The sequence below is a fragment of the Aquarana catesbeiana genome, linkage group LG01, assembly GCF_042186555.1.
Source record: "Aquarana catesbeiana isolate 2022-GZ linkage group LG01, ASM4218655v1, whole genome shotgun sequence".
NCBI classification, from domain to species: domain Eukaryota; kingdom Metazoa; phylum Chordata; class Amphibia; order Anura; family Ranidae; genus Aquarana; species Aquarana catesbeiana.
Window position 1 is genome coordinate 939,223,631 of NC_133324.1, and position 21,142 is coordinate 939,244,772.

Here is a 21,142-nt window from a genome sequence, read left to right on the forward strand (position 1 = left end):
GAAATCATCACACAAAAGTCGAAAGTACAAACACACATGCTCGGAATTTAAGGAACAAGCCGGTAGAGTTCGGTCTTGTAAACTACTGTTCGTAAACTAGAATTAACATTTGTGATGCGGCGATTGATGAAGCTGCTTTGCATGTAGTTATGTCAAACGTATTTTAAAAGGCATTTGTTTTGTAGGATCTGAAAATCACGAATCAACGCTCACCAAATTTCTACTAACATGAAATTAGCAGAAGGGGCCCAAAGGGTGGCGCTTGAGAAATGAACTTCTTCCTTATACTCTCATAGTACGTCACTATGTTTGTGTTTGTCAAACAACAATTTGCGGATAGTTAGTATGCTAGACAAAATCCTGCACACGTTCTTTTGACAAAAATCAGATGCTCAGTCGTCCAACAATCAAACCTAATGAAGGCATATTTTAGCTTGCTGTCCACCATTTTAGCTATACACCCCTGTAAAAATGTGTATCCATTTTAGAATAATATGTATATGTGACGTTTATGGAAAGTTAAGTTTCAATTTCTTGTAAATGGCCCAACTTCTTTTAAATGACGTGTAAGTCTTTTCCTGTTAGCCTTTTCCTGTTCTTAGTTTCTATATGAGTTATTAATATTCTATTTTTGCTTGTTTTAAAACATCCTGTATGTCTGTATCTTTACCATATATTAACGAAAGGGTTGGACTTTTGTTGTGATGTCATTCTCATTATATAAGTGGAAACATGGAAATAAACCGGCAGACCATTTTGAGAACTGCATGTATTGACTGCGTGTCATAACGTCTTGTCAAAGTGGTCTCCAGGCCTGATTGGGTTTGAAGGAACACTCTAGGCAGGATATCATACGAGGGTTCATTTGCTCCTAAAACATCCCTACACCCCACTAGTTGGTGTCAGAAGTGGGATGGTCATCATTATCTAAGTTCGGTGAGTCTGACTTAATTATTATTATTTCTCTTACCGTGACTTTTAGTTTATAAAAACGTTTCCCTACATGGGATTAACAGAAGGTATAATGTTAAAAACATTTATGTAAATGTATGAACCTCAGTAGAAGTCCGTTCGGGTGATGGAAGTGTAAGGAACTCTGAGATAGTTCCAAAGGAACTCTGAGATAGTTCCAAGGGGTTCTAAGAAGCCCAAAGTAATAAAGTACAGTACTGTAAGAAGTTTGATAAAGATATCTGATAGAGTGTGCCAGAAAAACCCAACCTCTTTGCTTAACTTTTCTATTGCTTAGAAGATAAAATAAGATATAAAATAAGATAATTTGTACGTGTATTGTGTGGATTTGGTCAGACGCTGTGAGGTGAGGTGGCATCCACCATTGTATTATTATGGGTCAGCTTTCAGGGAAGAAGATTCCCCCTCCAGATGCAGGAGAGACATGTAAATGTTATGTAGCCAGAATATGTGGAACTGATTATGTGTATATTAACCCATGGGTAGATAATCTGGCGGGATGGACTGAAACCATGAGGAGTAGTAACCCGTTTCCCGGACAGGGCGAAAATGATACTTTTCACATGGATATGATTAAGGGCCTTTGCTTGGGAGATAGGGAAGCCTTCCCATATTATACGGGAGACCCCCAATGGGATAAGGAATATATGAGGAAAGGTGGGGAAAATTGGTTATTGTATGCGGATAAGAAAATAAGAAAAAAAAGTCCAAATCCAAAGGACAAGGAAGCCCCAGGGTTACATGCTTGTGAGAAGAGACTTAAATCAGGTTTCCCGTCCCTAGTTCCATGTGCACTAGCTCTTGCGCCCTGCCACGCTCCTGTGCCCTGCCACCTCCACCTTATGTACCGCAGCCAAACAGGGGATCACCTAAACAAATATACCCCTCATTCTCAAAAGAGGATATGGAGTTTTTGGCTGCAGTCGCAGCAGTCCATCCATTTGAGAATAGAGTGCCACCTGCAGAGGCACCTTCTCTCCCTGCACCCGTTCCACAGCAGGGTGCAGTGGTGGATCAGGCACTGCCTGTGGTCCTACCAGAACCACAGGTTGCTGTCCCAATAGATCAGCCACCACCTATAGTTTCACAAATACAACAGCCGACCGGTGCTGCTTCCTCCACTATGGATGAGGAATTACCCAAGGCTAAAAAGACACCTGCGGAGGAACATAAACCAAAGATGCCCCGCGGACCCCATAGAGAAGATCCTGCCCAAACTAGGAGTATAACGCAGAAGTTAAAACAAGCTGCCGAGGGTCAGAGTACAAAACACGCAATTTTAAAACAGGCAGCTGACAGAGAGCAGCCGGAGGAAGAAGAGGAAGTAACTACGCAGTTAGTTATGCAGAATTTTACTTTCATGACTGTGGGTGATGTTCTGGTAATAAAGTCTATTGATATTGAGGATATTAATCGTATTATCAAACATTGCCCCAAACCTTCCACATCAGCTTTGGGGGCGATAACTTATTTAAAGAAAGCTTGTAAGGGTAGAAATTATACACAGGAAGATATAAGCATTATTATAGACAGTTTGGTGGGAACTACCTCCCCTTGGGATTGGACTAAAGTGCCCACCGTAAATGTCCTAGAGGCACCCACCACCAAGGCAGAGGCTAATTCCCTAAACACTGTTGAAGGAAGGAACCTTATGTGGGAAGAGCTAGAAAAGGAAATGAAAAGAGTTTTCATTAATAAGTCATCACTCCCTACTGCAGTAGCTTGCAAACAAAAATCATCAGTGTTGGAAATTTGGAAAAGATTTCAGGAAGTCTGGACACAAGATGCCGGACTTAACACTCAAGATGAAATGCACAGTCTTCTAATACAGACTTATCTTAGCAACCTGACCCCTAAATATGCACTCACAGTGAGACAGCAGATTTCAGACTGGGCTACAAAGAGTATGACTGATTTTCAAAAAACATTGACTGAAAAAGATGCAGCGGGATGTTTTGACATCCCCAAACACCAGTACTGACACATTACCAGGATAATTTCTCAGGAAATCAAAGGGGAAATTTTTACAAGAAAAGGGGACAGAACAGAGGGGGTTATAGAGGTGGATATAGGGGAAGAGGACGGCCACAAAGAGGGGACTTACAGCAAAGGCAACCTAAGACAGGGTGTTTTAACTACGGAGACCCCGGACATTGGAAAGCTCAATGCCCCTGGCATGACCAGGAGTGTATAAATTCAGGGCCACCCGCTGCCCCCACTCCCCCTCAGGCACCAACCCCAGTACAGCAGCAACATGGTGTTAAGTATCCCATTTCTTGGAAACAACAGCAGTCACAATGAAGCTGCCCGGAAGGTAGTATCCACTTGTCTCTCATTCTTATCATGAACAGCCTATAGTTTCATTGCTTGTAGATGGGCATGAGGTACCATTCTTGCCCGATAGTGGAGCGACATGTAGTACCATTAGCAAGGATTTTTTTAGGGGAGAGATCGTGGATGCTGAGCCTTCAATGGGAATAAATGGGATACTCACCAAAACTTTTAAAACACCCCCACTTTCACTGAGCACCCGTACTGGTGCTGATTGTGATCTCCAACATTGTTTCAGAATTATTGGTTCAGTCTTGCTGCAGTACGCGGATGATCTGCTACTCTGCAGCTTGACAAGGGAGGCCGCCATGGAGGATGAGAGAAATCTTTTGAAATGTCTTTTTGAAAGTGGTCATAAAGTGTCAAAGAAAAAGTTGCAATGGTGTCAGAAAACATTTGAATATCTAGGGTTTGTTCTCACAAAAGGAGAAAGAAGAATCAGTCATAAAAGAGCTATGGCTCTGATGGGTCTGCCCCGCCCACTCAACAGGAAGGACATGCTCAACTTCCTAGGTATGATTGGTTACTGCCGCCAATGGATACCTGACTGCTCTTACTATGACAATCTCCTGAGACAGGCCACAGGTTCAGATATGCCAGACTGTGTTAAATGGACAGATGAAATGTGTAATGCTTTTGTGTATTTGAAAAATGCTATGGTAACAGCCCCAGGACTTGGCCTTCCCAATTATAATGTGATGTTTTATTTGTATGCCAGGGAAAACAAGTATGGCAGGTGTCCTCGCTCAGGAGCATGGAGGCAAGCTTCGCCCTGTTGCTTTTTTCTCAAAGGTGGTACCGGTACCAGTTCAGGGCATGCCCGCATGTTTCAGAGCTTTAGCATCTTGTGCTATGGTGGTCGAGATGGCTGCAACTTTCACTTTGGGCCATGATACTACCTTGTATACTACTCATAATGTGTCCACATTACTGGGGAATATACATACGCAACACATGTCCGCCCAAAGGTTGAGCGGCTATGAGGTGATACTGTTGTCAAATCCAAAATTGCATATTAAATATGCTTCCCCTAATGCAGGCCCAGCTCCAATTTTAAATGCCCTGCTAGGATTAAAAAGAGAGCAGGATGAGGTGGTGCCACAACATGACTGCACCAACCTCATTCACCAAGACACATCTCCCAGACCTGACTTGTCCCCTATTGCTTTGCCAAATGTGAAAAATGTGTATGTGGATGAATCTTGTTCTAGGCCGAATGATCACACATATCATGCAGGATATGCGGTTGTGCAACTTCCAGATGTCATACTTGAGGCCAAACTTATCCCATATCAATCAGCACAAGCTGCAGAATTGATCGCATTTACCAGGGCATGCCAAATATTTGAAGGTCAAGATGTGAACATTTACACTGACTCCAAATATGGATCTGGCGTGGTATATGACTTTGGTGTCATATGGAGTAGGCGGAGTTTCATTGCAGCTGATGGAAAAAGCATCTCTCATTCCTCTCTAGTAGTGTCATTGTTAAAAGCCATTCAGTTGCCTAGAACTCTTGCCATAATACATTGCAGAGCACATACAGGCCAACAAACAGAGGTAGCTAGAGGAAATGCCCTAGCTGACTCAGCAGCCAGACAAGAAGCTCTCTGAATTACCTTGTTTTGACCATGTACTGTCTGACCTACAAGATTAAGCCTCAGAAGTCGACATGAGAGATTGGGAAAAAGTAGGTGCACAAATAGATCCAAAAACAGGACTTTTCTGCAAAGAGGGGAAGGTATGTATACCAATGGCAAGTGCATCACTATTTATTGCCCAGTATCATGGAATAGGTCACAGAGGCTGGAAGGCAACTTGTGAATTACTAGGCAAGGATTTTTACATTTCAGATCTCCCCTGGTTGACAAGGGATTATGGGGCTGATTTACAAACATGTTGGCACATTTGCGTGTGCAGGAATAGTTATTGCGACATGGCGCATACTTAAACAAATAGAAACCAGCTGGTGACTTGCGCCGGATGCGCGGAATCGTTGCACACATGGGCGCAGACACATTCTTAAATACAGAACAGACATCGGGCAGTTGCTCATTGTATTGCTGATCATGTTAATGAGCTTTTCCTTATCACATGGAGAATATTGCTTCCAGTTTTATTCCATTCATTCATTTCTTTTTGAAACAACTCAATAATCATTCTAGAGATCTTCCTCCAATCAACAACTGTGCGGATATTCCCTGGACTTGGATGTGAAATGTCATAATTGTCAAAATGTAATTGTGTGCATTTTATGGTGATAATAATCTATAATCATTGGTGGACCTGAAACATCCATGAAAACATCTGCAATACATGTCTGTGTATTATGCATTCTGGACAATTCATTTCCCCATACACTGTGCAATGTGATTGGATGATATATAAATCTACTCATCTATCTGAGCAATTATTTCCCCATACACTGTGCAATCTGATTGGATGACATTTACATCATTTGTCTGAGCAATTCTTTCCCCATACACTGTGCAATGTGTAAAGAGTTAATACCCAAAAACAGAAAGCAGCTTGTGTCTGGTGGTGTAGCTGATAGTAACTCCTATTCAGAATGTGTCAGCACAAAACCAGATGCAGTTCCGTGCGTTTTTTTCTGCACTGAGGCTGGATTCACACCTATGCATTTTTAGTGCTTTTTGCATTTTGCAGATTTGCACTACAGAACATGTTCCATAGGAAACAATGTTAAATGGACTGTACTGCAAATCTGCAAAATGAAAAAAGCACTAAAACTGCATAGGTGAGATTCAACCTCAGGGCCAGTTCACACCAGATGCAGTTCCATGCTGTTCCATTTTTTCTGAACCAATATAGTCAGTTCAGGTCAGTTTCTGCACCAGAAACTAATGCCGCGTACACACGAGCGGACTTTACGGCGGACTTTGCCCGGCGGACTGGATTTCGTCGGACAATTCGATGTGTGTGGGCTCCAGCGGACTTTGTTTTCTCAAAAGTTGGACGGACTTAGATTTGAAACTTGTTTAAAATTTATCCGTTGAAATCGAGTCCGGTCGAAAAGTCCGCCGTCTGTATGCTAGTTCGACGGACAAAAAGCCACGCTAGGGCAGCTATTGGCTACTGGCTATGAATTTCCTTGTTTTAGTCCGGTCATACGTCATCACGTACGAATTCGACGGACTTTGGTGGATTGTGTGTAGGCAAGTCCGTTCATTCACAAAGTCCGTCGGAAAGTACGTCGAAAAGTCCGCCGGGCAAAGTCCGCCGTAAAGTCCGCTCGTGTGTACGCGGCATTACTGCATGGTGTGAACTAGAGCCATTGGAATACATGGAAAACACTGTGCGTGCATTTTTAGTGCAGAAAAAAGCACACGGAACTGTGTCTGGTGTGAACTAGCACTAAAAATGCATGCAGTGTTTTCCATGTATTCCAATGGCTCTAGTTCACACCATGCAGTCAGTTTCTAGTCAGTTCCGGTGCAGAAAAAAGCGCTCGGAACTGCATCTGGTGTGAATTGGCCCTCAGAACTTTAGTTCTTAAAGAAACCAAAGGTAGTATTGTTGTAACCCCTTTTTTTGAACAAGCGTGAAAAATATATTGCTCACAAAGAGGGGAGTATTTCCAGCATATTATCTGTGTGATCATGTGTGTGTCTATGGGTAGTCCCCCCATGTATATTATCTGTGTGATCATGTGTGTGTCTATGGGTAGTCCCCCCATGTATATTATCTGTGTGATCATGTGTGTGTCTATGGGTAGTCCCCCCCCTCCCTATGTATATTATCTGTGTGATCATGTGTGTGTGTATGGGTAGTCCCCCCCTAATGTATATCAGTATGAAAGGGGTCTTCATATACAATCTGTGGCATGTAAACTCCCCCTCAATGTAAACCCAAGATAACAAAAAACAGGGAAAGTCTTTGGGGTTGATTTACTAAAGGTAAAGCCACTTTGCACTACAAGTGGAGTTGGTGGAGATCTGAGGGGGCCATGCAAGGAAAATAAAAAACAGCATCTTTGCTTCTACTTGATTAGATGATAAAATCACCAGTGCTTCCCCTCAGATTTTCAGCGACTACACTTGTATTGCAGAGTGGATTTGCCATTAATAAACCCCAAAATACCTAATAATTTGGGGTGTACACAACAAAGTGCTAGAGTGCAATTTGCCTAATGGGGACACTAGTTAGAGTGACCTGTGTGTCCCCAAAGAAAGTCATTGGTAGGGTTTTACCCTCACTTCCTGTTTAGCTATGTGACAGGAAGTGAAGCCAATTTGAAGAAAAGGGACACAAAGCCCAACCTAAAAAAGACAAGCAGGGGTTCTAACACTCACTTGGTTTCCCTCAAATGCCCAAAATTAGAATAGGATTGTCTGGAGCTCGATTTTAGTTCAGTGCTCTAAATCAGTGCTTCTCAACCCAGTCCTCAAGTACCCCCAACAGGCCATGTTTGCAGGTTTTCCTTCATCTTGCACAGGTGCTTTAAATCAGTCAATGGCTTTGTATTTTGGACAGCTAGTTTAGCCAAGATAAAATTCCCTAAACATGTCCTGTCGGGGGTACTTGAGAACTGAGGCTGAGAACCACTGCACTAAAATGGAAAATTTAATACTTACCTCTCTGTAATCTTTCCTGGTGCCTATCTATAGCAGCATATACACAATCCATACATATGCTACCATGAAGGCACCAGGAGAGTAACTTAGACAAAGCACACATTTTTGGGATTTTCCATGCCAATCAGCCTAGTTAAAGTGGGAGTCCCGAGAAATTTTTTTTTAAAGTCAGCAGCTGCAAATACTGCAGCTGCTGACCTTTAAAATAATTACACTCACCTGTCCCGGGGTCCAGCGATGTCGGCACCCGAGACCGAACCGTCCCTCAGTCCTCGGGTGCTGCCACTGCCATTCTCAGTGAGGGAATCAGGAAGTGAAGCGTTGCGGCTTCACTTCCCGGTTCCCTACTGCGCACGCACGAGTCGCGCTGCGCATTCTCAATGGTCCCAGCTATCTCCTGGGACCTGTGTGAAGGGGCGTGACTCCCGCGGGAGTCTATTCCTGGAAGTGGGTGCAGATACCTGTATTATACAGGTATCTGCACTCCCCTCCCCCCTGAAAGGTGCCAACTGTGGCACCGGAGGGGGGGAGGAATCCGATGAGCGGAAGTTACATTTTTGGGTGGAACCCCGCTTTAAGCTGTAGCTGGGAAATGTGTTGCATGAAAAGTAACAAAAAACACAAAACATAAAAATTTGCTACAAATTTTATTGGTCAACAAAACAGGACTTGGAAAAGAGCAAGAAAAGCAAAAAACACATGTATGTTAATTTGAGACACTAGAATATGGTTAACATGAGCTAAAAGGAGTGCGCCCACAAATGGATACCTATTAAGGAATTAAACATTAGTCAACATCTTGAGAACAATTTTGCAAAATAATGCAGCACAGACAATTAAATCAAAGTGAACAACCTACAAACGACACACATTGACATCAAATATATTTCAAGGGAAAATATCACCCGCCCAAAAAATACATTAAACCAAAGTAAAAAGAAAAACTTGCTCGAAAACACATCTGTTTTGCAAAGACATAAACAAAGTACATAGAGAAAATACATGTGTTACAAACTCGATAAAGACACCCAAATGTACTCTCTTGCCAGCCCACACCCCCCACCCCCCACACACACACACACACACACACAACACAACACAACACACACTCTTGCCTCTTTTCATGGCAAGGTAAAGAATGCTATCTGCAAGCTTTATATAACATAGGTTTGTGTGCTAATGAGGCAATTGAAAACACATGCACAGTCCACGAAACACACAAGATGCAGGTTCACCCAATGTAGAGAGAACTTCAAAGTGGGTACACCTGTTAAAGATGTCCTAAAATTACTAACCCAAAAAACACACTCTCTGAGCATGCCCAGAAACATCCAAGTCCACACATAGTAGTTACATAGTAGGTGAGGTTGAAAAAAGACACAAGTCCATCAAGTCCAACTTATGTGTGTGATTATGTGTCAGTATTACATTGTATATCCCTGTATGTTGCGGTCGTTCAGGTGATTATCTAATAGTTTCTTGAAGCTATCAATGCTCCCCGCTGAGAACACCGCCTGTGGAAGGGAATTCCACATCCTCTTACAGTAAAGAACCCTCTACGTAGTTTAAGGTTAAACCTCTTTTCTTCTAATTGTAATGAGTGGCCACGAGACTTATTAAACTCTCTTCTGCGAAAAAGTTTTATCCCTATTGTGGGGTCACCAGTACAGTATTTGTAAATTGAAATCATATCCCCTCTCAAGCGTCTCTTCTCCAGAGAGAATAAGTTCAGTGCTTCCAACCTTTCCTCATAACTAAGATCCTCCAGACCCTTTATTAGCTTTGTTGCCCTTCTTTGTACTCGCTCCATTTCCAGTACATCCTTCCTAAAGACTGGTGCCCAGAACTGGACAGCATACTCCAGGTGCGGCCGGACCAGAGCCTTGTAGAGTGGGAGAATTATTGTTTTATCTCTTGCGTTGATCCCCCTTTTAATGCATGCCAATATTCTGTTTGCTTTATTAGCAGCAGCTTGGCATTGCATGCCATTGCTGAGCCTATCATCTACTAGGACCCCCAGGTTCCTTTTCCATCCTAGATTCCCCCAGAGGTTCTCCCCCAGTGTATAGGTTGCATTCATATTTTTGCCACCCAAATGCATTATTTTACATTTTTCTACATTGAACCTCATTTGCCATGTAGTCGCCCACCCCATTAATTTGTTCAGGTCTTTTTGCAAGGTTTCCACATCCTGCGGAGAAGTTATTGCCCTGCTTAGCTTAGTATCATCTGCAAATACAGAGATTGAACTGTTTATCCCATCCTCCAGGTCGTTTATAAACAAATTAAATAGGATTGGTCCCAGCACAGAACCCTGGGGAACCCCACTACCCACCCCTGACCATTCCGAGTACTCCCCATTTATCACACACACACACACACACACAAAAAACTAAAGTCACTGAGCATGCCCAGACCAACCCAAATGCAGCTAACACCAAATAAGCCACCCCCTGTCCAAAATTAAACACATCATCCAGCATGTTCTTAACCACTTCAGCCCCGGAAGGATTTACCCCCTTCCTGACCAGAGCACTTTTTACAATTTGGCACTGCGTCGCTTTAACTGCTAATTGCGCCGTCATGCAATGCTGTACCCAAACGAAATTTGCGTCCTTTTATTACCACAAATAGAGCTTTCTTTTGATGGTATTTGATCACATCTGTCATTTTTTTTTTTTGCGCTATAAACGGAAAAAGACCGAAAATTTTGAAAAAAAATGATATTTTCTACTTTTTGTTATAAAAAAAAATCCAATAAACTAAATTTTAGTCATACATTTAGGCCAAAATGTATTCGGCCACATGTCTTTGGTAAAAAAAAAGTCAATAAGCGTATATTTATTGGTTTGCGCGAAAGTTATAGCGTCTACAAGCTAGGGTATATTTTCTGGAATTTACACAGCTTTTAGTTTATGACTGCCTATGTCATTTCTTGAGGTGCTAAAATGGCAGGGCAGTACAAAACCCCCACAAATGACCCCATTTTGGAAAGTAGACACCCCAAGGAAATTGCTGAGAGGCATGTTGAGCCCATTGAATATTCATTTTTTTTGTCCCAAGTGATTGAATAATGACAAAAAAAAAAAAAATTACAAAAAGTTTTTACTAAACGATATATTGCTCACACAGGCCATATGTGGAATTGCACCCCAAAATACATTCAGCTGCTTCTCCTGAGTACGGGGATACCACATGTGTGGGACTTTTTGGGAGCCTAGCCGCGTACGGGGCCCCGAAAACCAATCACCGCCTTCAGGATTTCTAAGGGCGTACATTTTTGATTTCACTCCTCACTACCTATCACAGTTTTGAAGGCCATAAAATGCCCAGATGGCACAAAACCCCCCAAATGACCCCATTTTGGAAAGTAGACACCCCAAGCTATTTGATGAGAGGCATGGTGAGTATTTTGCAGCTCTCATTTGTTTTTGAAAATGAAGAAAGACAAGAAAAAACATTTTTTTTTCTTTTTTCAATTTTCAAAACTTTGTGACAAAAAGTGAGGTCTGCAAAATACTCACTATACCTCTCAGCAAATAGCTTGGGGTGTCTACTTTCCAAAATAGGGTCATTTTGGGGGGGGTTGAACTGTCCTGGCATTTTATGCACAACATTTAGAAGCTTATGTCACACATCACCCACTCTTCTAACCACTTGAAGACAAAGCCCTTTCTGACACTTTTTGTTTACATGAAAAAATTATTTTTTTTGCAAGAAAATTACTTTGAACCCCCAAACATTATATATTTTTTTAAAGCAAATGCCCTACAGATTAAACAGTATTTGCACAGCGATTTTTCAAACACATTTTTGGGGGAAAAAACACACTTTTTTAAATTTTAATGCACTAAAACACACTATATTGCCCAAATGTTTGATGAAATAAAAAAGATGATCTTAGGCCGAGTACATGGATACCAAACATGACATGCTTTAAAATTGCGCACAAACGTGCAGTGGCAACAAAATAAATACATTTTTAATAGCCTTTACAGGTTACCACTTTAGATTTACAGAGGAGGTCTACTGCTAAAATTACTGCCCTCGATCTGACCTTCGCGGTGATACCTCACATGCATGGTGCAATTGCTGTTTACATTTGACGCCAGACAGACGCTTGCGTTCACCTTAGCACGAGAGCAGGGGGGGACAGGGGTGCTTTTTTTTTTTTCTTTATTATTTGTTTGCTTTTTTATCTTATTTTTAAACTGTTCCTTTCATATTTTTTTTTTAATCATTTTTATTGTTATCTCAGGGAATGTAAATAACCCCTATGATAGCAATAGATAGTGACAGGTACTCTTTTTTGAAAAAAATTGGGGTCTATTAGACCCTAGATCTCTCCTCTGCCTTCAAAGCATCTGACCACACCAAAAATGCTTTCCCAATTTCCCAATGATGCTGTTTACTTCCGGTTTCTTAGGCCATAGAAATGTTTGGAGCCACTCTGGTCTCTGATCAGCTCTATGGTCAGCTGGCTGAATCACCGGCTGCATTCTCAGGTTCCCTGTTGAGACAGGAGAGCCAGAGAAAAACGGAAGACGGTGGGGGGGGGGCATTCCCTCCCACTGCTTGTAGCCGCTAGGATTGCTTTTACATGAAAGCCGATCGCTGGCTGAAAAGAATGATACCAAGATTATACCTAAACCTGCAGGCATCATTCTGGTATAACCACTCAAAGTCGTGAATGGCATACCTGAAGACAAAAAAATGGTTAGCAATAAAACACAGTAAACAGTAAAGTATAAAAAATTGCATACCTGAAAAGCAAACATGATAAAACATAATAACAATAAAACATTGCAGAATAGAATACAGTAAAAAAGAGCAGAACAATAGAGAGAGAATAGAGAGAGAGAGAGAACAATGAAACGACAACTATTATTTTTTATTTTATATATATATATATTTTTTTTTTACACTTTTTTTTGTAACTAACTTTTATAACTGTAACCGGTTCCAGGTTCGAGTCTCTCAAAATGCGATGGCATCTTGGGAGATCCTGTGAAAGTGTGCCTAGTCTGTGCAATGCTGTACCCTACGCTAATAACTAGTGCATGGTAGCGTTTAAAACATTTGCCAATGCAAAGACCAGGATTGTCAGGACAGGAGGGAAAATAATAGCGGGTGTCACACCTATATCCGCGCTTGCTGCAGACACAACATCTTTTTTGGGGGGGTTCGTTGGGTAGGGGTACTCGGGAGGACATAAAGAAAATGCCTCTCATGCAGCCGACTGCATTTGGTTGGGGTTGTGAATGGGGGAAATACGGGTGCTGCAGTAGTGGTAGGTTCCCAATTAGGATTGGCGAATGCAGCAGGAAGGGCACTATGGGCACGACGGGCCTGTTTGTCTTCTTCTTGGTGGCAGTGGGACACTACTTGTGCTTGCCACCTCACCAGCTTGAACTGCACTTATGGGACTCACCACGTCAACAAGTGTTACTGCAGTGCTGGTTTGACTACGACCGGGGTGTACTAGGCAGATGGTGCTTGCCAGTTCACCAAAATGCTACCAAAAAAACTGTTAGCGATCGCAGGGATCAGGCCTGACTCTGCGAATGCTGCAGTTATGCATTTAGTGTTTTGTAAGTGACAGTGATCGATCGATACTGCACTTGGGTGGGCTGGGCTGGGCCGGGCGGAGGGGCAAAACACAGGTGCTAGCAGGTATCTGGGCTGATCCCGCTAACGCTGCGTTTTTGGGAACCCTAAACTGCTGGGGATGCTAGTATAGATCTGATCAGGTCAGATATTGATCTTTTCAGATACTATACCACTAAGGGAGGTGTACGGTGCGTGCATGGGTGTTAGCGGTACTGCTGCTAACCTGACGCTGCCTGGGGCTAGTGTTTGCCAGTTCACCAAAACGCTTCCAAAAATTGTTAGAGATCGCAGGGATCAGGCCTGACTTTGTGAACGCTGCAGTTATGCGTTTAGTGTTTTGTAAGTGACAGTGATCGATCGATACTGCACTTGGGTGGGCTGGGCTGGGCCGGGCAGAGGGGCAAAACACAGGTGCTAGCAGGTATCTGGGCTGATCCTGCTAACACTGCATTTTTGGGAACCCTAAACTGCTGGGGACGCTAGTATAAATCTGATCGGATCAGATATTGATCCGTTCAGATACTATACCACTAAGGGCAGGACCGGATTAACATAGGGGCTCATGGAGCTGCAGCTCCAGGCCCCTGCCTTAAAATTGGCCCGCTCAGCCAGCAGTATAAGCCCAATTTTCTCCTGTCCATAAACTTCTATGGGACAGGAGAAGCTGTGTATAAATGTAGGGGTGTCTGGCTCTACCTGTGTTTGCTCACTGTGTTTATTACAATATCACAGTGCACATTTCCCCCCTACACAAATGGGAGAGGCTGAGTCGGCTCTGCCTTTCCCCTCCCCTTTCTCACTCTGTGAAGTCTGTGGCTGTGCTGTGAAGGAGCCGTGTGGGTGGGAAATTATGAACAGAACACCAGCAGATATCTCTGAGTGATCAGCCTCCAGGGACCATCCAAATGTGAGCAAAGTGACTCTTATCTCCCTTCCCTTCGTTTTTAACTTATTCCTCCAGCAGTAGCTCTCATAACTGCAGCCAAAGTGTTTAGAATTGTGTCCTCAGCTTGTGGTAGTGCTCGGTCCCTTGTGCTTTTAGGTGGGTTCACACTGGTTTGCTATGTTTTGGCCCATTGCTGGTGTATCCACAGTTTTCCTGTGTTTTACCCACAGTCCTATCGATTTCTATTAGGTTGTGTGTTTTTTTCTGAAAGCGCACCATTATCTTTGGCGCACTCTCAGAAAATGCAGCAAAAACCTGCAACCTAATATATATCGATAGGACTGCAAGCTAAAACTGCAGATACACAAGCAGTGTGGCCGACTGCAGCGCACCAGTGTGAGCCCAAAGGCTTGTTCACACCCCCCTGTAGAACTTGGTCTGATCAATACTCTTGGTATACACACACACATGGCCATACCATCCCAGATCAGGAGGGGTGGAGGCTCCAGGGCTTTGATTGACAGGCTGCTGGTGGCAAGTGGCACACTGTATCTGGTGGCAGGCTGCTGGTGGCAAGTGGCACACCGTATCTGGTGGCAGGCTGCTGGTGGCAAGTAGCACACTGTATCAGGTTGAAGGCTGCTGGTGGCAAGTGGCACACTGTATCTGGTGACAGGCTGCTTGTGGCAAGTGGCACACTGTATCTGGTGGCAGGCTGCTGGTGGCAAGTGGCACACTGTATCTGGTGGCAAGTGGCACACCGTATCTGGTACATACTGCTTGTGGCAAGTGGCACACTGTATCTGGTGGCAGGCTGCTGTTGGCAAGTGGCACACTGTGTCTTGTGGGTGGCAAGTGGCACACTGTATCTGGTGGCAAGTGGCACACTGTATCTGGTGGCATGCTGCTTGTGGCAAGTGGCACACTGTATCTGGTGGCAAGTGGCACACTGTATCTGATGGCAGGCTGCTTGTGGCAAGTGGCACACTGTATCTGGTGGCAAGTGGCACACTGTATCTGGTGGCATGCTGCTGGTGGCAAGTGGCACACTGTATCTGGTGGCAAGTGGCACACTGTATCTGGTGGCAGGCTGCTGGTGGCCAGTGGCACACTGTATCTGGTGGCAGGCTGCTGTTGGCAAGTGGCACACTGTGTCTGGTGGGTGGCAAGTAGCACACTGTATCTGGTGGCAAGTGGCAAAATGTATCTGGTGGCAAGTGGCACACCATATCTGATGGCATGCTGCTTGTGGCAAGTGGCACACTGTATCTGGTGGCAGGCTGCTTGTGGCAAGTGGCACACTGTATCTGGTGGCAAGTGGCACACCGTATCTGGTGGCAGGCTGCTGGTGGCAAGTGGCACACTGTATCTGGTGGCAAGTGGCACACCGTATCTGGTACATGCTGCTTGTGGCAAGTGGCACACTGTATCTGATGGCAGGCTGCTGTTGACAAGTGGCACACTGTGTCTGGTGGGTGGCAAGTAGCACACTGTATCTGGTGGCAAGTGGCAAACTGTATCTGGTGGCAAGTGGCACACCGTATCTGATGGCATGCTGCTTGTGGCAAGTGGCACACTGTATCTGGTGGCAGGCTGCTGACTGTATCCGGTGGCAGGCTGCTGGTAGCAGGTGGCACACTATATCTGGTGGCAGGCTTCTGTTGGCAAGTGGCACACCATATCTGATGGCAGGCTGCTAGTGGCAAGTGGCACACTGTATCTGGTGGCATGCTGCTGGTGGCAAGTGGCACACCATATCTGGTGGCATGCTGCTGGTGGCAAGTGGCACACTGTATCTGGTGGCAGGCTGCTGGTGGAAAGTGGCACACTGTGTCTGGTAGCAGGCTGTGGGTGGCAAGTAGCACACTGTATCTGGTGGCAGGCTGCTGGTGGCAAGTGGCACACTGTATCTGGTGGCATGCTGCTGGTGGCAAGTGGCACACTGTATCTGGTGGCATGCTGCTGGTGGCAAGTGGCACACTGTATCTGGTGGCAGGCTGCTTTTGAGTGAATGAATGAATGAATGATTTGTAAAGCGCTGCAAATGCGAACTGAATCGCCTCAAGGCGCTGATGCATTGTGTTGTCAAGCTTCACTAGATGAGGTAGGTCTTGAGTTTTTTCCTGAAAGCCAGATGGTTTTCTTCCATGCGGATGTGAGTCGGAAGAGAGTTCCATAGCCGAGGTCCCTGGACTGCAAATCTTCGTTCTCCCCTTGCTTTGTAGCGGTATTTGGGAACGAGGGGGAGGTTTTGGCTAGATGATCGCAGATTCCGATTCGGTGTGTAATGTTTTATTTTCTCTTGGAGGTATTGAGGGGCGTTTCCATGTATGCATTTGTGGGTGAGGCAGAGGGTCTTGAAAGTGATCCGATTCTTTACTGTTAGCCAATGTAGGCTCCTCAAGGATGGGGAGATGGACTCCCAGGGTTTTTTTCCTGTTATTAGTCTTGCCGCTGCGTTTTGCATGGCCTGTAGGCGCGTAAGCTGATATTGGGGTAATCCTAGGTAGAGTGAGTTTGCGTAATCGAGACGGGAATTAATGATTAATGATTGTTGTTAATTGATTAATGATTGTTCCAACTACTGCTGGTCTGTCCTCTTCTGGGACGAAGGGGATGAGTCTGCGTAACTTGCGGAGGAGATGGTGCGATCCACTAACTACTGATCCTATTTGCGCATCCATTGTCATTTCTGGGTCCAAGATAATACCAAGACTTTTTGCCTTGGTGCTCGGAGAAATGATCTGTCCGAAGATGGCGGGGGGTGTCCATGGAGTCTTGGTTTTGGGATTTTGGTTAGCGTGTAGGTAGAGAATAGGGATGAGCCGAACACCCCCCTGTTCAGTTCGCACCAGAACATGCGAACAGGAAAAAAGTTTGTTCGAACACGTGAACACCGTTAAAGTCTATGGGACAGGAACATGAATAATCAAAAGTGCTAATTTTAAAGGCTAATATGCAAGTTATTGTCATAAAAAGTGTTTGGGGACCTGGGTCCTGTCCCAGGGGACATGGATCAATGCAAAAAAAAGTTTTAAAAACGGCCGTTTTTTCAGGAGCAGTGATTTTAATAATGCTTAAAGTCAAACAATAAAAGTGTAATATCCCTTTAAATTTCATACCTGGGGAGTGTCTATAGTATGCCTGTAAAGGGGCGCATGTTTCCTGTGTTTAGAACAGTCTGACAGCAAAATTACATTTTGAAGGAAAAAACCCATTTAAAACTACCCGCGGCTATTGCATTGCCGACAATACACATAGAAGTTCATTGATAAAAATGGCATGGGAATTCCCCAAAGGGGAACCCCGAACCAAAATTTAAAAAAAAAAAATGTTGATGAGGACAAGGGCCTCATCCCCACAATCCTGGCCGGTGGTTGTGGGGGTCTGCGGGCGGGGGGCTTATCGGAATCTGGAAGCCCCCTTTAACAAGGGGACCCCCAGATCCCGGCCCCCCCTGTGTGAAATGGTAAGGGGGTACTTACCCCTACCATTTCACTAAAAAACTGTCAAAAATGTTAAAAATGACAAGAGACAGTTTTTGACAATTCCTTTATTTAAATGCTTCTTCTTTCTTCTATCTTCCGTCATCTTCTGGTTCTTCTGGCTCTTCTGGTTCTTCCGGCATTCTCGTCCAGCATCTCCTCTGCGGCGTCTTCTATCTTCTTCTCCTCGGGCCGCTCCGCACCCATGGCATGGGGGGAGGCTCCCGCTCTTCTCTTCCTCTTTTCTTCTCTTCTTCATTTTCTTCTCCGGGCCGCTCCGCACCCATGCTGGCATGGAGGGAGGCTCCCGCTGTGTGACGGCGCTCCTCGTCTGAAAGTTCTTAAATAAAGGGGGCGGGGCCACCAGGTGACCCCGCCCCCCTCTGACGCACGGTGACTTGACGGGACTTCCCTGTGACGTCACGGGGAATGACACAGGGAAGTCCCGTCATGTCCCGTGCGTCAGAGGGGGGCGGGGTCACCGGGTGGCCCCGTCCCCCGTTATGGTGGCCCCGTCCCCCGTTATTTAAGAACTGTCAGACGAGGAGCGCCGTCACACAGTGGGAGCCTCCCTCCATGCCAGCATGGGTGCGGAGCGGCCCGGAGAAGAAAATGAAGAAGAGAAGAAGAGAAGAAAAGAAGAAGAGAAGAGCGGGAGCCTCCCCCCATGCCATGGGTGCGGAGCGGCCCGAGGAGAAGAAGATAGAAGACGCCGCGGAGGAGATGCTGGACGAGAACACCAGAGGAAGAACCAGAAGAGCCAGAAGAACCAGAAGAACCAGAAGATGAAGGAAGATAGAAGAAAGAAGAAGCATTTAAATAAAGGAATTGTCAAAAACTGTCTCTTGTCATTTTTAACATTTTTGACAGTTTTTTAGTGAAATGGTAGGGGTAAGTACCCCCTTACCATTTCACACGGGGGGCGGGATCTGGGGGTCCCCTTGTTAAAGGGAGCTTCCAGATTCCGATACCGGCCAGGGTTGTGGGGATGAGGCCCTTGTCCTCATCAACATGGGGACAAGGTGTTTTGGGGGGGGCTACCCCAAATCACCCTCCCAATGTTGAGGGCATGTGGGCTGGTACGGTTCCGGAGGGGGGGGCCGCACTCTCATCCCCCCTCTTTTCCTGCGGCCTGCCAGGTTGCGTGCTCGGATAAGGGTCTGGTATGGATCTTGGGGGGACCCCACGCCGTTTTTTTTTTTTTTTTTGGCGCGGGGTTCCCATTAGGTCTGGTATGGAATTTAGGGGGACTCCCACGTCATTTTTTTTTTTTTAATTTTGGTTCGGAGTTCCCCTTTGGGGAATTCCCATGCCGTTTTTATCAATGAACTTCTATGTGTATTGTCGGCAATGCAATAGCCGCGAGTAGTTTTAAATGGGTTTTTCCTTCAAAATGTCATTTTGCTGTCAGACTGTTCTAAACACAGGAAACATGCGCCCCTTTACAGGCATACTATAGACACCCCCAGGGTACGAAATTTAAAGGGATATTACACTTTTATTGTTTGACTTTAAGCATTATTAAAATCACTGCTCCTGAAAAAACGGCCGTTTTTAAAACTTTTTTTTGCATTGATCCATGTCCCCTGGGGCAGGACCCAGGTCCCCAAACACTTTTTTATGACAATAACTTGCATATTAGCCTTTAAAATTAGCACTTTTGATTTCTCCCATAGACTTTTAAAGGGTGTTCCGCGGCATTCGAATTTGCCGCGAACACCCCAAATTGTTCGCTGTTCGGCGAACTTGCGAACAGCCAATGTTCAAGTTGAACATGAGTTCGACTCGAACTCGAAGCTCATCCCTAGTAGAGAAGTTCTGTTTTTGACCCGTTGAGTTTGAGGGAACTAATGGTCATCCAGTCATCTATTGAAGTGAGGCATTTCTCTAGTTGCTGATGGTGGTCTTTTTGTCCGGTGATCCGAAAGTAGATTTGGGTATCGTCTGCGTATGAGTGGAAGCAGAGGTCTGATTTTCTGATGATATTGAGGAGAGGGAGGATGTAAATGTTGAATAGCACTGGCGACAAGGGGGAGCCCTGAGGGACTCCACAGGAGATTGCCTGGGTTTCCGAGGTAATTGCTCCTAGTTTCACTGTCTGCGAGCGATTCTCTAGGAAGGATGCAAACCATTTTAGACTAGACTCTGTGGCTCCTGCTACTTCTATGAGCCGGACAAGTAGGGTATTGTGGTCCACTGTGTCAAATGCTGCGCTGGGGTCTAACAATACCAGGAGACACGAATCTCCGTCATTTGCTGCTTCGAGTGCATCGTCCCATATTTTTGGAAGTCCTGTTTCTGTGCCATGGCCTGGGCGGAAACCTGATTGTAGAGTGTCCAGAAGTTGATGAGTGTCAAGATGGCGTTGTAGCTGTTGTACTACCGCTTTCTCCATAATCTTGGAGACGATGTTGAGGCTTGTTATCGGTCGGCGGTGGTTGGGGTCTTTAGGGTCAAGATTGGGCTTCTTTAGCAGGGGTTTGACGATGCCTTGCTTGAGGGTGGTTGGTACGATCCCTTCTTTGAATGACTGATTTATGAGGAGTGTTATAGTTGGAGCCAGGATGTCGGCGCATTCTTTCAGGAGTTTCGTGGGAATGATGTCGTTTGGTGATGTGCTGTCTCGAAGGCTTCTCATAATGTTTTTTGTCGTGTCAGTGGTGATTGGGCTCAAGAAGAAGTCTGGCGGTTATGTGCTGTTCACGTCCATGTCTTCTTTTTGTCTTGATTGGGTAAGGTTGGTTGCTTTTTTCTGTTGAATTGATTCCCGAATGCTGTCGATTTTGTCAATGAAAAAATCAGCTAGCTCATTGCAGTATTCTTGAGTATCATTTACTGGGGGCTCTAAGCAGGTTGGGTTCATTGATATTTTGAAAAGTTCCCGCGGCCGGTTTAAGGCGGTTGAGATGGTGTTCGAGAAAAGTTCTTTTTTGGCTGTGAAAATCGCTTTGTGGTATTTCACAGTGAGTATTTTGTAGTTTGTATGGTTTTCCATGGTGGGATTTCTTCTCCACGTTCTTTCCGCTCTTCTACGTAGCGTGAGGGTGCCGTTGAACCATCTCGAGTTTTTTTTTGCGGATGAGTGTTCTGCGTTTTGGCGCTACTGAGTCTGCTGTTTGTAGTAGAGCCTTGTTTAGGGAGTTGAGTGTTTGTTCCGTTGACAAGTCTATGTTTAATGATTGTATTTTGTTTGATAGTGTGGTTTTAAAGAGTTCAGAATGCAGTTTCTTCCGGGATCTGTTCCAGTGTGTTGTTGTTGAGTG